Here is a 14,793-nt window from a genome sequence, read left to right as displayed (position 1 = left end):
ACGCAGTAGCCAGGCCTGGCTACTGCTATCATACGCAGCAACCGCCGAGCAATCCGTTGCGCAATAACCACGGCCTACGTCGTTTAAAAGTCAGCATGCCAAGTTTCTAAGTCTAGTCATTGTATCTCAGAAAGCATCGGGCGGGCTACCGTGTGGATATAGGGGTGTGGAGGGAAATCTCTAAAAGTGTCCTGGGATTTCTTGGACGGCTCTCAAAACTACTGCAGCCTCAATCGAAGGAGGTAATCTGGAATTATATATTTCACTGGTGTCTGTACGCTCCCTGTGCGGACACTGATGAACGAAGGATATTGTAACGTCGACTGCTTACCTCAGTGTTGCCGCCTTTTCTCAGCAATTCCTATAGAAAGCATTTACGTCTTTACTTTTTTTGTACGAACAAGACTCCTTTTTTAACCCTATATGCTGAAACTTCAGATATTTGAAAAAAAAACTTATATTTTTTCATATAAATATTTATATCCTTTACAATTCAGAATCATCATTTTATTGGTGGAAATATTTCTGTCAACACCGACAGTTGAGCGGTCTTACACTATAGGATCCTAGGTAAATTTGGTATCTATTACGTGTGGTAAAGCTTCAACCATTTGACACCAACTTAAAATGGCATTTGTCATGAAGAGGTGTGCTTTCGTTATGACAATGCCCAAGAACTGTTTGTTTGACTTGCAGAGTTGAAATTTATTCATTCGGGTCAAAGTTTAAAACTGGCATCCAGATAAGACTGGCGGATCATTCTCAACCCACACAGCGCACATAACTGAAAGGACAAGACACAACCCTTGTAGAGGAATTTTAGAGCTCCTTAAATCTACTCTATATAGGGTTCAAGATTTTAAACAATAAACTTTTAGAGTTGCGACTCAAAAAAGTCGGTGTCCTACAAGTAGGACGCTAGGTTTCTATGAGATAATTGAGTCTTAATACACTTAAGACGAAAAGCAGCGTTAGAAGCTTTGCTTTCCACCATCTTCTCCTCCACGGACTGAACGAAAAGGCTTATTTCACAAACCTCCGAGGACTACGACAAATCGAAGAGTGTATTTTAGGCAACTGGACGATGCCCTCCCACATCGAAGCTAACCAAAGCGATGTCACCACTGAAAAGAGCCAAGCGGGTGTCATTTTCTTGCAATGACCATGTTTTCCAGACCACTGGAGTAGAAATCTCAGCAATGAAAAGAGCGCGACGCGCGCACTAATGAAAAAGCCATCAAGCCTTATTTCAACCTCGGCGATTTGATGCCCGTGTTCGTAATTCAGCCAACTAAGAAGATCGCTTTGCGAGAGAGGATGTGGGAAACTATTCCCAGTAATTAGCAATCTATATTCAGGGCCAGCGGCCGCAGAACATCACGATGTGAGGAAAGGCAGAAGCTGCCCAGCAGGAAGATAATGAGATATCGATAGCGCGTTAGAGAGGAAAGAAAAGGAGAGACGGAAATAGTTTTTTTTTTTTGCAGTTCTGTTTATTTGAAGCACTCGATCACCACCATAAAGCGTAGAAATGCGTTGTAGCAAGAAACCAAAACATTAAAGATAACTAACATGATTGTTCGTTATGTGAATCGCAGCTTTGAGCATGGTGCTAAACGCGGCTCGCAGAACTTGTAATACCGGCTATGGTTACAAAATCTTTCACAGTTACGCGTTACACGGTAGGCGAAAGAACAGAAACAAAACAGTCTGTCGCATGCCACTGCCTGTGAATCGATTTAGTCGCTGAAAGCTGTTCCTACTGTTCACTCGGTTGATCTACTGCGTCCTCTCCTAAATAAAAGAGAGGCAGGCTTCTCCTTTATTCATTAAAGTCTCTCTCTGTCTCTCTACTGTGTCCTTAAGCGTCTGATCTCCATCTTTTAAAGAGGATTTTCCTTGCGCCACCCGCAGTCCATGTTTCGGTGCCATATAAAGTAATTTGCGTGTTAGTACTATCACACAAACCAAGCCCATGAAATCCGAACAAGCTCTTCTAGTTTATATTTCATCTACTATATACATGCTTCGGGAAGCGAAACGCTCAAAACCACCGCGGGAATTTGAAACATTCGGCCTATCTCATTGGTTTTCTACGGCCGTCTGAAACAGAGTGCGTGTAGGATGCTTTTATAGTTTGTATTGTGCAGCGAGAAGAAAGACTCGTCCATTGGGATTACCACGTTCACTCAGAATCTCTTGGGACTCAATGGTTATGGTGCTCGGCTGCTGACCCGAAAGACGTGGGTTCAATCCCGGCCGCGGCGGCTGGAATTTCTTTGGAGGAAAATTCCAGAGGCCCGTGTACTGTGCGATGTAAGTGCACGTTAAAGAACCCCAGGTGGTCGAAGTTTCCGGAGCCCTTCACTACGGCGTCTCTCATAGCCTGAGTCGCTTTGGGACTTTAAACCCCATAAACCCAACCAAACCAAAAAATGACCAGCTCAAAATATTATTTATTTATTTATTTATTTATTTATTACAATACCCTCAGGGCCCGCAGGGTGTTATAGAGGGGGTGGGTGAAAAAAAATACATAGTAAAAAGTACAGGCAAAAGGCAAAAAAACATGATGCAGACGCTTGTTAGATGATATGCTTGGTGATAAGAGCCTTGAAAGATGACGCGTCTTCAATGCAGGCGTAATGGGGTGGAAGGTGGTGCCACTCAGTGCTAGTCTTTGGTAAGAAAGAATTAAAAGCACATTCGTTTTACAAGTTGGGGTCGAAACTTTATGCGGATGATCAACACGTGATGACACGTATGATGGTACAGAAGAAAAAAATTCCTGTTTTAGTGTTTCGTTATGAAAGAAAATGCTGTGGAAAAGACTGAGGCGTGAAATATTTCTGCGAACTGCGAGATTAGTCAGAACAAGTTTATTTTTCATTAAAGAAACACTAGCCATGCGAGAATAGTTGGAAAGGATGGAACGAGCTGGCCGATTCTGAACAGATTCTATAGCATCGATTAAAGTGAGTTGTGCGGGGTCCCATATTGATGATGCGTATTCTAGCTTCGGCCGTATTAGTGTCTGATATACACCACGTTGTGTGGTGTTCGCAGCAGGCGGGCAACAGATGCTGACTTCCAGTTTTAAAAGAGGGGCATGGGACTAACCTAGAATAGTAGCATTTTGTACGCAATTCTCTTCTCATACGCAGTAAAAGCTGTACGTACTCGTACTTACGTGTCCATGAGATGGTCACAAAACTATCCACATAATGCAGGGAAAATGAAAGTCATGGCTCATGATTTCGCGACTATTTGTGATCGCCGATATGCTAGGACTTGCCGCGTGGTTTTAATAAGGTTCCCCTAAGGAAAGCCCAGTGTCCAAGCCAAAAATAATGTTTCAAACAGAGTTGCCAAAGCCAGGGTAATGAATGCACAAACCAGCACAATCACCCGTCGTACTGCGTTTTGAACATTTTGTTTATTGATTTATTCTTTTCTTGCTTTATTTACTTCCGACTAAGTTATTTATTTATTTATTTATTTATTTATTTATTTTTATATATTTATTTGCTTATTCATTCATTCATTCATTCATTCATTTCTCCTCTCTGTTTTCAACCATTTTCTTGCCTTCTTTATTTATTTTATCGTCTCTCCGCCTGCCTTTCCTGCTCTCATTTTTCCTTTACTACCTTCTTCAACTCCTCCATTCTTTTCTTCGTTCTTCCCTTGTCTCTGCCTTTTTAGCTTCTCTCTCCCTTCCCTCTGCCAATTTTCGACGACATTGCGTCAAAACTGCACTTCTATAATTAGGTAAGGTTTGCACTGGAATGATCGTATAATATTCAGGCCAAAGGTCCGTCTGGAGAAGCTTCCACTCAATCACGGGTGCCTTCGATGCACACACAATAAAACTCGAACGGGGGTCTGTGCCCGAATGTCTTCAAACACGGTGCATCCTTCACGAGCAACGCCGTTGCAGCCATTGTAGCTCCAGTTTGCAGGATAAAAACGAAACTTCGAATGCAACCACGGTTCTTTTCGAACCCGGGCCGTCCTTGGGGCTGCTGCCTTCTGCCACTGGGGGCGCGGCGCACGGCCCTGCCTCTCCCTTTCCCACTCACGGAGAGAAATTGAATTTCGTTCGGCGCAGTGGGAGGAGGAAACCCGGTAGCCTATCCCTTTCTTCCCTTCTTTCTTCAACCTCAGTGTGTCCTTCCGCCTTTGTTCTCGTATATTCCGCGCCTGTCAAACTGCTGTGCGCTCCATAGAGGATGCCAGGAGGAAGAGGGAGTCGCTGCGGTTGGGGAGCGTGACCCGCGCTAAGGCAGAAACCGGAAGGTCGCCTTGCGCCGGACGGAGAACGCCTTGGAAGGAACTCCGGCAGGAAAACCTGTGGAAAGAGGGATAGGAGATTGGGAAGCGGGAAACGGGTAGGATCGTTGCTTTGCTGAGCACGAGCCCTGCTCGAGCTCGTTCTTCTGTCGACTGTCTCCTTCGTTTGGATATTGTACATCATCTGATGCAATTGTGATTTTGGGCTTAGTTTTCTTGAAAGCAAAAGGATGACGTGCGGGGCATACAGAACTGAGTTCCTGTGCCTGGTATTGCGGTTGCAGTTGACGTTAACGCTCTGTTTTTGCTCTACCTCTTTGTTAACTGGGTTTGCTTCCGCTTGCGTCTCTGACTTTTTTCTGTAGTTAATCATCGATAATTCCTGGTGGACGGATGAGATCCAAAAGTTTGCAGGGATACGGTAACCGCAGCTGGCAAAGCACAGGGTTAATTGGAGAGACATGGGAGAGGCCTTTGTCTGCAGTGAGCATGTATTGTATTGTATTGTATTTCATTGCATTGTATTCTATTGGGTTTTATGGCGCATAAGCAACTCATGCTATCATGCGCCGAACATATGGTCTAAATTTTTGAAAAATTGGGTGTCCTCAACGACAGTCCTTGTGCGGACAAGGACTCCGCGGAGCCCAACACATCAAATCAAAGACCTCGGCCTTCTTCTCAGGCTCGATAAGAATGGATGAGGTGCATCACAAAATGCGTCTAAGAAGGGGGTAGGAATTTTTACAAATTTATTTATTTATTTATTTATCTTTTACCCACAGCGCCATTTGGCATTACAGTGGGGGGGTTGATACAGCAACACAGCACATAAATACAGGTAAATACAAAAAAAGAGAAACAGCAGCCCAAGCATTCACAAAGTAAGCAAAGAACAAAATTGACGCAATGCGCATCTATGTACAGAATTTGGGTACAAGAAAGTCAACTGTGTTGTTCACCCAATAAACGTGCATTTTAGGAGAAAGCACCAACGCAGTAGACATAAAAAAAAACTTCGAACGTATATTTCACGCAGGTACACTGCGCATTGACACGAAGACACAGGTACACACAGTGGAACGCACGAAACGAAGAAGCAGCTCACAGATAACGACGCACCGTCTAGCTATGAAATGACGTGACGCTGTTCAAAGCGGTATAAAAGGATGCATTTGATGAGATGGAAGTAACAACGGCCGGCAAGCGGTTCCATTGACGAATGGTTTTCGGAAAAAAAGAGTCGCTGTATGCTGCCGTCCTGCACTTGTATTCACGTACTTTTTGATCATGGTCAAGGCGTGCGGATACGTAATGTGGTATGAAGATGTATGTTTCGCGTGGAATGCCAATGTGGGAGTAGTATATGTTATGGAAGAGTTTGAGCCTCTGCTTAGTTCTCCGCTGTTCTAGCGATTCCCAAACAAGGACTTTTTTTGCTATTGTTGCACTGAAGTTGCGTTCACATGACTTACCAAGTACGTATCGAGCCGCCAAGGACTGAACTTTCTCAAGTTTTTCTTTGTCACCTGTGGTAGGAGGATCCCACACTGTGCTAGCATACTCCAACACTGACCGCACATAAGTTTTGTAAAGGAGTTCTTTGGTAGCTTGCGGGAAGGAACGAGTGTTTCGGCGGAGAAATCCTAAGGATTAATGGCTCTCAGACATTATACTTTGTTTCAAATCGCCGCCGCCGTGGTGGCTCAGAGGTTATGGTGCTCGGCTGCTGACCCGAAAGACGCGGGTTCGATCCCGGCCGCGGCGGTTGAATTTCTTTGGAGGAGAAATTCTAGAGGCCGGTGTACTGTGCGATGTCAGTGCACGTTAAAGAACCACAGGTGGTCGAAATTTCCGGAGCCCTTCACTACGGCGTCCCTCATAGCCTGAGTCGCTTTGGGACGTTAAACCCCATAAACCAACCAACTAAACGAGCTTCTTTAAGGAAACTAAAAACAGACGAGGTGCAGCGGGCATGGTAAGGCTGATAATGATAATGAATTGCTGCCCTGGTTTTAGTTCCTTTTCTTTGTGCGACTTGCAACGCTTGCATGTACCGTACGATTTTTGCGTGATGAGTTTTCTGCGTAATTTCAATAATACCATCAAAAGGGTACTTGCATTCATTAAGACGAAGCCGGTCATGCATTTTTATTCCAATAAGAAAAGCGAACACAGACACACAAAAAAGAATTATTGCTGCAGTCCTGCTATACCAGCGTGTCTGGATTACATATGTAGCCGACGTTGTGCAGGTATGCAGTTGTAGCGGCGAGGATTTATTGACGCCTTAGAAATCTTTGTGGCTGCCCATCTTTTTTGCGCACCCATTATTTGCATTCACTAAATTTTTCAACAGTAGAAAGAAAGCCGGCACATTTTCGACTGTTTCGAACGCGAGCAGAATGCGCGTTCGAAACAGTGACGCGTATTTGTGACAGCCTCCATTGAATTGTTGCCGTCACGGCGAGGCGTTCCTTGTGCGCATGTCCTGATAAACCTGCTACAGATCAGTGCTGTACTTGAATAACGCATAGCCATGGTAGTGTTTAGGTTTGTTGAGAACATCAGTGTATCTTTAGCCCTCTGCTATAACTCTATCTCATTCGCCCCTTCAAGGTTGCGCCCAACCATGCTGTAGCTTTTTCTGCTTTGAACTTTTGAAGCGAAAAGCTTCACTAGGCTAGTCAACACCGTGGCTAGCGTGGGCCCCGTCGTCAGAAAAAGCCACAGGTGCGCATGCGTGAACTGCGTGACGTCACGGTAGACACCCGAACCGCGCCGTAAGGGAAGGAAAATGAATAGAAAATTGGTTTTAAGGAAAGGAAACGACGCCTGTCTCTCTCATATCTCGATGGATACCTTGGACCGCGCCGTAAGGGCGTTAAGGAAAATGAAATGAAATGAAAATTGCTTTTAAGGAAAGCAAATGCCTGTCTGTCATATATTGGTGTACACCCGAGAATAATGCACGCCACAGTACATGTCTCTAAAGCAGCCTTCTAAGACAGCACCGTATTCACTACACGCGCGGCTCCTCCTCCGCCTTGCCGCCGCTTTTCGCTTCGAGATATCCAGGCTTAACCATAGCTAAGCCATAGCCAATTTTTTTATTTTCTACGAACTACAACCTGTCTCTTGCGGCGGAGTTCAACGGTCGTCAGTAGAGCGCGAGAGGTTGCACCAACATTCCAACGCTATATTCTGTCATTCCACGCACAACAAACAAACGGCATAAAGCAGCAGAGAGAGAGAGAGAGAAACAACTTTATTGCCATAGATTGGAGGGATTTAGGGCAGGTGGGCTTGGTGTGGCCCCCAGGTGGGGGCGACTTCCTGGGCCCACGAAATGAGTGCCAGTTGGATGCTCTTGTCTGGCCTTTTGAGGAGTTGGTTCCATCCTTCTTCGGAGGGAGCTGGCAGTAAGGTTCGAGGGGCCGGATTTCCCGCGCAACCCCAGAGGATGTGTGCCTGGGTGGCGATTTCTCCCTGGTAACAATTTTGGCAGACGGGGTCATATTCCCCGTCTGTGATGAGTGAAAGTCTAGAATGGCTAAGGATGGAGTAGTCTGCAACCTGCGGAGCAAGCTGGCTTGCGCTCGATTCAAGTCGGGGTGTGAGGCGGGAACTGGCGTCTCATCTCTCTGTAGAGGTTGGTAATTTCGGCAAAGGTCTGGGGAGCCTCGGCAAGAGCGTCTGGATCCGTGGTGCCGGCCGCCCGGTTGGTTAGTCCTCGGGCTAGTCGGTCGACCCCTTCGTTTCCAGAGTTTCCCGCGTGGGCGGGTACCCAGACCAGGTTGATCTTATGGTCGAGAGTGCAGCCGCGAAGGATGCGTGCAGCGGGGTGGCAGATAAAACCTGCCGAGTAATTTTGTATCGCTCTTTTGGAGTCGCTTAGGACTGTGCGCGTACGTGGGTCAGCGATGGCCAGCGCGATGGCGGTTTCTTCTGCCGCTGTCGGAGAGTGAGCTACTACTGTGGCGGCGGTGACGAGAGTAGATTGTGGCGTGGTTGCACAAGCCACGTATGTGTTTGCACTTTGCCGTGCAGCATCTACGTATATTGCGTGTTCGTCGGCAAGGTATGTGGCATCTAGTGCTTGGGCTTTCAGCTGACGGCGCGTATCATGGCGGCCAGGTAGCATGTTTTTGGGGATTGGTTTTATAACTAGGCGGCTATAGACCCCTATCGGAATGGGCGTCGTGGGGTGGACGTCGCCTATGGGGTTGATGTTGAGACGGTCAAGTATGAGCCGCCCGTGTTTAGTGCGGGAGAGGCGGTGGATTTGGGCGGTCTTGTGTGCCTCTATGAGTTCTGCGAGCGTGTTGTAGATGCCGAGTTGGAGGAGGTGCTGTGTGCTGGCGTACTGAGGTAGCCCCAGTGCCGCTTTGTACGCTGAACGTATAATGCTGTTCACAGCTTCCTTGTCCTTCCGGCGGAGGTGATAGTAGGGGTAGGAGTAGACTATCCTGCTAATGAGGAAAGCTTGCGTGAGCCGACAGAGGTCATCCTCCTTCATACCTCTGCGGCGGGTGCTGATGCGGCGGATAAGGCCGTTGATCTGATTGGCTGTGGTGCGGAGGCGCTGAATGGCCTCCGAGTTTTGCGTGTTGTTCTGTATTAACATACCCAGAACGCGGATGGTGCGGACCGGCGGTGTGGGATGTGTGTCGACTTCAAGCACAATAGGTTCTTGCGGGTCGGGGACTGGCAAGCGAACTCGTCTGTCCCTGATGACTAGTAATTCTGACTTCGTGGAGGAGCATGTGAGCCCGTTCGCCTGTACAAAGGAGTGTACTTTATCGATTGCTGTTTGGAGGGAGTTTTGGATTTCCCCGTCAGAGCCAGAGTTGGTCCACAAGGCAATGTCGTCGGCATAAATTGAGTGTTTAATGTGAGGTATCTCTTCCAGGAGCGGAGGGAGGCCTCTCATTGTAGTGTTGAAAAGGAACGGAGATAGGAATGCTCCTTGTGGTGTTCCTCGGGTGCCTAGTGTGATCTTCTCGCTGTGGAGGTCTGCAGTGTGAAGTTCTGCTGTACGGTTATGAAGAAAGTCGGCGATGTAGTTGTAAGTGCGAGTGCCTACATTCATTTGTGAGAGGTTTGCCAGGATGGAAGCATGTGACACGTTGTCGAAAGCCTTGCTGACATCTAGGCTTAGGATAGTTCGTTTAGCTCGGATGGGTCTCGGATCGAGGATGTCGTGTTGGATTTGCCACATAATGTCTTGAGGGGAGAGGCCGGTCCTGAAGCCGATCATAGTGGGGGGAAAAAGGTCCTCTTGGTCTACGTGAGTGTGTAGTCTATTGAGTATGACGTGTTCCATAACCTTTCCCATGCAGGACGTGATCGAGATGGGCCTAAGGTTGCCCAGCTCGAGTCGTTTGCCTGGCTTAGGTATGAAAATCACTTTGGCATGCTTCCATGTGTCTGGAAGGCGACCCTCATGCCAGTGTTGGTTGAAGAGGTCCGTGAGTGCCTCGACGGACTGATCTTCGAGGTTACGAAGCATCTTGTTGGTTATGTGGTCGTCGTCAGCGGCTGCGGTGGTTTTAATCTGGTTGAGGGCGGCGCGGACTTCTCCTGCCGTGATGTCGGCGTCCATGTTGGTGTTCTGAGCACCCGTGTACCCTGAAGGGATGGGAATTTCAGTGGAAGTATTGATGTATTTGTCTTTCAGGGTAGCGAGGAGTTCCTCATTTGTGCCCTGAAAAGCGTGTCTGACACGGGTGAGGTTCTTGTGAGATGTGGATTTGGTGTGAGTTGGGTCCAGTAGATGTCTGAGCAAGAACCACGAGTTTTTGCATGCTAACTGGCCGTTAAGACGGTCGCAGGTTTGATGCCATTGCTCCTGACTCAGTTTGATGGAGTAAGCTTCGATCTCTCGCTCGAGGCGAACGAGACGGAGCTTGAGGGATCGATTGTGTTTTTGGCGCAGCCAGCGAGCGCTAAGACTGCGCTGGGCCTCCCACATGTGTATGAGTTTGGAGTCGGGTGAGGGGCCATCCTCGTCCTGGGTAGTCGTGGAGGTGGCATTGGCGGTGTCTTCGAGCAGCGAGTTTGTCCATGTGTTCAGGTCGTCTATGGGGGCCGAAGTGCGTTTGGCGCGCACGTATCGGAAGGCGTCCCAGTTAGTGTGCCTGATTGTTCGGTTGGGGGCTTTGCTGTGTGTAGCCGTGAAGGTTGTGCTGAGAACATAGTGGTCGCTACCTATGTTCATGCCGAGGTTTTCCCAGCGTGCGTCTGGGATGTTGCGGGCGAAAGTGAGATCGGGGCAGCTGTCCTGTGTGACACTGTTTCCAATGCGAGTAGGCCTGTCGGGGTCTAGGAGTAGTTTCAGGCCCAGTGTTTGGGCTGTCTCCCACACTTTGGCTCCCTTACAACCGCATGCTTTGCGGGGGTAGCCCCACTCGGTATGCGGCGCGTTGAAGTCACCTAAGATGAGTAGCATCCCTGTTTGTGCAGCCGCGCAGGCCTTACGAACGAGGGTTGCCACTCTTGTACTTTTGTCGCTAGGGGACTGTAGACGTTGAGGATGTGGAGTGGGGCTTGTGAGCGGCTATTCGGTAGGACCTGTACGAAAGTGTGCGGAACCTCGGGGTAACTAAGGTCTATATGATTAGCTGCTAAATTTCGGTGGACCAGGATGGCGGTGTTGGGCCGTTGGTCTGGTGTTGTTTGTTGGTTATATGCGGCGTAGCTAGTAAGTTTCGTGTCCATGTAGGTTTCCTGAAGTGCGATGATGTGGGGGGTGTGCGGCTGGGCCTGCAGGGTGTGCTCCAAGGCTCGCCGCTTCGCCTTGAAGCCCCTGCAGTTCCATTGCCAAACTGTGAAGGGGGAGCTAGCCATCGCGTTTCCCGTAGGGTTCGGGGCGCTGTGATAGCGCGACGGGTGATTTAAGAATGCCGCCTGCACGTGAGCGCGCGGTTGCACTCTCCGATGTGGCGACAATAATGGGTGCTGGGTAGTTAGGAGGGGTTGTCGTCTTCAAAGGGGTTGCGGATATCTGGGGATTCGTGAGAGTATCGAGCCTGGCATGAAGGGTTTGGATGTTGGCTGCCATTGTGGCGCAGCTTTCTACTAGACGGTCAATGGTGGGGGCTAGTCGAAGGAGGGCGCCCTCGAATTGGGCCATTCGCGTATCAGCTGCCTCGAATTTGGCATCTATGTCTGCTTGTGAGGAGGGGGGAGGTGCTTTGTGCTTGTTGCGTTTAGACTGTTCAGTGTCCATGCGTGGATCACCTACTGGGTCGGATGTGGGAGCGTGAGCCACCTGCTGCGGTTGCAATTTGGGGTTTGCCTGTGCTGATTCTAGGCTAAGAATTTTGGCATTTGCTTTGGCCAATTGTAGCTGTAGTTCCTTGACCATGTCTGCCAGCTCCCTTACCTGTGAATCTGGTGGAGAAGCGGTGACTTGTGCAGGAGTCTTCCATCCAACTTGTTTGACTGCTTTGGTCTCCGGCCGGCCTTGAGAGCTGGCCCGAGAGCTGCGTGAGGCGGATGTGGAACGGCTGCGAGTGCGGCTGGAAGGGCTGTCGCTGCCGAGCGGGGGGAAGGAGTCGTCCCGCAGTAGGTTGTGGTCGCCGCGGTTGCGGTCTCGGGACCGGGACTGCCGTCCGGGGTTTGTCGAGTTGGAGCCGGTATCAGCGTCAGTGGCCGATGGGGAAGACTTGGGCCGAGTGGAGGACGTGAACCGGTATTTGCAGCTTCTGCTGCCTGTCGGGTGGCCACCTTTGCAGACAATACATGAAGCTTGGCACGTGGGCGGTTGGCCAGCTGGAGGAGCGTCATGTGCTGTGCCACAGCGTCGGCAGGTTGGTTTTCGTGGGTGGGGGCACACATCCGCCCTGTGCCCTAGCTTCCGGCAGTTGAAGCATGCCTCCGGCCGGCTTTTGTAGGGGAACACCTCAAAAGTGAAGCCGAGATACCTCACGTAGCGGGGTAGCTTGGCATTAGCGATAGTCACCACGAAATGTCGTGTGCGGCCCATGCGGCGTGCAGCGACTATGGGGAGTTCGGGGTTTCGAGCTTGGAGCTCAGCGAGGATCTCAGCGTCGGTCTCGTGACTGTAGGCTCTGTATATTATTCCTCGCACGGAGTCATCGGGGGCTGGAGCATACGTGGCTACCAGGATGGCGTTGGAGTCAATGGTTAAACTTTGTATTTTAACATACAGGAACGCCCGTTCTTTGTCCGGTGTGCTGATGGTGACAGTGTTGTTTGTAGGATGGACGCGGACTTGGTCGGCGGTTATTGCAAGGCGGTCGTCGATCTTGGAGGCGTTGTAGATGGCCATCGCCAATTTGGCCGGGCCGACTGCGTTGAGGTCGACGGTACCTTGAGGTCGGAAGACGATTTTGTAGTCCTCTGAAGGCAGGCGAGGAAGTGGTCGTCGTTTAGTCGGCGGAGGTGGACGGCCGCGGGGTCGTTGGTCTGACAGGACAGTGGTGGCTGCGGGCGTTTGGGTGGTGGCCGGCGGCGTTGCCGGTGGTGGCGGGCGTCTGTAGCGGCGTTGCATTTCGAGCGCCGTCCAAGTGCCATCGGCCAGCTCCGCGGCGGTAACATCCGTGCCGGTGACTGTGTACTGCATGTTGAAATGCAGGGAAGCGCCGTCGAGGCGAAGCGGGCGTCGCCGCCGCAGCTGAGAGCAGAGCACGCACTAGGCGTGCTGAGCCGTTAGGCCTAGCTCCCGCGGTCGGGCGTGGCCGCAAATCGGCCGTAAAGTTGAAGGCACTCGCCTGAAAGTGGTTAAAAGTCCCACAGGTGACGCCGGATGGGTGGCGGGCCGTCCTGTGAAAAATTGGTGGCTGTAAATAGCCGGAAACTGATGAAATCGCCGGAAAATCGCGGACCGCATATAAGATGCGTCCGCTCGCTCCGAGCGCAGTCGGCGTTCCTCCATAAAGCAGCAGGATTGCGGGAACCGAAAGAAAAAAGCTGGGAGATTCTGGTTCTATTTTATATGGCAATGGAAAGGAATTTTTGTTAATTGCATGCAACAAATCTCCCAGCTTTTTTCTTTCGGTTCCCGCAATCATGAAGCAGCAGGATTGCGGGAACCGAAAGAAAAAAGCTGGGAGATTTGTTGCATGCAATTAACAAAAATTCCTTTCCATTGCCATATAAAATAGAACCAGAATTGAAAAACCCATTATTAAATGAAAGTATCGCCCAAACCAAATGGCGTACACATCACATCAATACCAGAAAAAATGCGCAATATTCTGCATTCCTTCCACCTAACACAAGAGAATCGACAAACAGCTCAAAAATCAACACCAACCGAGAACACGAACAAAGTAACAGAACAGGCATGAAAGAGACTCAACCCAAGACCAAGACAGTTACCTAAACAACAAAAACAACATACTCTGCTCGGAATAAACAGAACATAACTAAAGATTTAGGTGAAGGCGTCCCTGAAGGACTATACAACTACAACTTCATCCAAGCTGTATAGAAGAGACACAAACATTTCTTTCCAGCCCCACTGAAAAGAGGCGAAGTCGCGATGAGGTATTCCAAGCTTGGACATCTCCGCAGTGATGTAAGATTCATCATTTCCACAATGAGGGTCAGTTGCACAGAGAGGCATGGGTTGGCCGTAGAGTCAGTCCAGGCTTGCGGAGTTTAAGCATTGAAACTGGGTTCTTGCAAGCAACGTTACCATGAATTGATTTACGCGTGCAACCAGAGGGTCCGAGGTTCTCATCTTCATTTCAGATTGTTCTTTCGTAAGGCGATCAGGAAGTAGTAAGAGAATATGTCTACTTAGGGCAGGCAGTGACCGCAGATCCGGATCATGAGAGGGAAATAACTAGAAGAATAAGAATGGGGTGGAGCGCATATGGCACGTTCTCTCAGATCATGAATGGTAGCTTACCAATATCCCTGAAGAGAAAAGTATAGGACAGCTGTATCTTACCGGTACTCACCTATGGGGCAGAAACGTGGAGGCTAACAAAGAGGGTTCAGCTTAAGTTAAGAACAACGCAGCGAGCTATGGAAAGGAAAATGATAGGTGTAACGTTAAGAGATGGGAAGAGGGCGGAGTGGGTGAGGGAACAAACACGGGTTAATAACATCTTAGTTGAAATCAAGAGGAAGAAATGGGCTTGGGCAGGGCATGCAATGCTAAGGCAAGATAACCGCTGGTCCTTAAGGGTAACGGAGTGGATTCCAAGATAAAGCAAACGTAGCAGGGGACGGCAGAAAGTTAGTTGGGCGGATGAGATTAAGAAGTTTGCGGGGATACAGTGGCGGCAACTGACAAAGGACAGGGTTAATTGGAGAGACATGGGAGAGGCCTTTGCCCTGCAGTGGGTGTAGTCAGGCTGATGATGTTGATGATGAAGGCGATCAGGGCAGCACTGAAATCATTCCGGTGTGCTGGTTAGTAGTTCCGAAGAGCCATTATGCTCGAGGCGAACTGCTTTTGCATGTTTTTAAAGGTGTAGGGAAGAGTTGCGGCAGATTGTCTCCCAAATAAGAAAGGCATAC

Source organism: Amblyomma mixtum, chromosome 7 (genome assembly GCF_055824585.1).
Source record: "Amblyomma mixtum isolate Tamu chromosome 7, ASM5582458v1, whole genome shotgun sequence".
Classification (NCBI taxonomy): domain Eukaryota; kingdom Metazoa; phylum Arthropoda; class Arachnida; order Ixodida; family Ixodidae; genus Amblyomma; species Amblyomma mixtum.
This window is presented reverse-complemented; position numbering follows the sequence as displayed.